Raw genomic sequence first — 1,670 nt, 5'->3', positions numbered from 1 at the left:
TGTTTAGGTCATTAATCTGATCCCGATTTAATTTTGGTATCTGGTATCTGTCTAGAAATTTGTCCATTTCATTCAGGTTTTCCAGTTTTCTTGAATATAGCCTTTTGTAGAAGGACCTGATGATGCTTTGGATTTCCTCAGGATCTGTTGTTATGTCTCCCTTTTCATTTCTGATTTTGTTAATTAGGATGCTGTCCCTGTGCCCTGTAGTGAGTCTGGCTAAGTGTTTATCTATCTTGTTGATATTCTCAAAGAACCAGCTCCTGGTTTGGTTGATTATTTGAATAGTTCTTTTTGTTTCCACTTGATTGATTTCACCCCTGAGTTTGATTATTTCTTGCTGTCTACTCCTTTTGGATGAGTTTGCTTCCTTTTGTTCCAGAGCGTTTAGGTGTGCTGTCCAGCTGCTAGTGTATGCTCTCTCTAGTATCCTTTTGGAGGCACTCAGAGCTATGAGTTTTCCTCTCAGGAACACTTTCACTATGTCCCATAAGTTTGAGTATGGTGTGGCTTCATTTTCATTAAACTCTAAAAACTATTTCATTTCTTTCTTTATTTCTTCCTTGACCAAGGTATCATTGAGGAGAGTGTTGTTCAGCTTCCAAGTGAATGTTGGCTTTATATTATTTATGTTGTTATTGAAGATCAGCCTTAGACCATGATGGTCTGATAGGATACATGGAACAATTTCAATATTTTTGCACCTGTTGAGACCTGTTTTGTTACCAATTATATGGTCAATTTTGGAGAATGTACCATGAGGTACTGAGAAGAAGGTATATCTTTTTGTTTTAGGATAAAATGTTCTATAGGTATCTGTGAAATCCATTTGTTTCATAACTTCTGTTAGTTTCACTGTCTCTCTGTTTAGCTTCTTTTTCCAGGATCTGTCCATTTATGAGAGTGGGGTTTTGAAGTCTCCCACTATTATTGTGTGAGGAGCAATGTGTGCTTTAAGCTTTATTAAATTACTTTAATGATTGTGGCTGCCCTTGCATTTGGAGCATAGATATTCAGGATTAAGAGTTCATCTTGGAAGAGTTTACCTTTGATGAGTATGAAGTGCCCCTCCTTGTCTTTTTTGAAAACTTTGGGTTGGAAGTTGATTTTGTTTGGTATTAGAATGGCTACTCCAGCTTGTTTCTTCAGACCATGTGATTGAAAAATTGTTTTCCAGCCTTTTACTCTGAGGTAGTGTCTGTCTTTTTCCCTGAGATGAGTTTCCTGTAAGCAGCAAAATGTTGGGTCCTGTTTGAGGAGCCAATCTGTTAGTCTGTGCCTCTTTATTGGGGAATTGAATCCATTGATATTAAGAGATATTAAGGAAAAGTAATTGTTGCTTCCTGTCATTTTTTTTGTTAGAGTTACCATCCTGTTCTTGTGGCTATCTTCTTTTAGGTTTGTTGAAGGATTACCTTCCTGCTTTTTCTAGGGCATGGTTTCTGTCCTTGTACTGGTGTTTTTCCATTATTATCCTTTGAAGGGCTGGATTCGTGGATAGATATTGTGTGAATTTGGTTTTATCATGGAATACTTTGGTTTTTCCATCTATGGTAATTGAGAGTTTAGCTGGGTATAGTAGCCTGGGCTGACATTTGTGTTCTCTTTGTGTCTGTATAACATCTGTCCAGGATCTTCTGGCTTTCATAGTCTCTGGTGAGAAGTCTGGA

The sequence above is a fragment of the Mus pahari genome, chromosome 4, assembly GCF_900095145.1.
Source record: "Mus pahari chromosome 4, PAHARI_EIJ_v1.1, whole genome shotgun sequence".
In the NCBI taxonomy this organism is placed as follows: domain Eukaryota; kingdom Metazoa; phylum Chordata; class Mammalia; order Rodentia; family Muridae; genus Mus; species Mus pahari.
The sequence above is the reverse complement of the archived record's forward strand: the minus strand, read 5'-3'. Positions refer to the sequence as shown.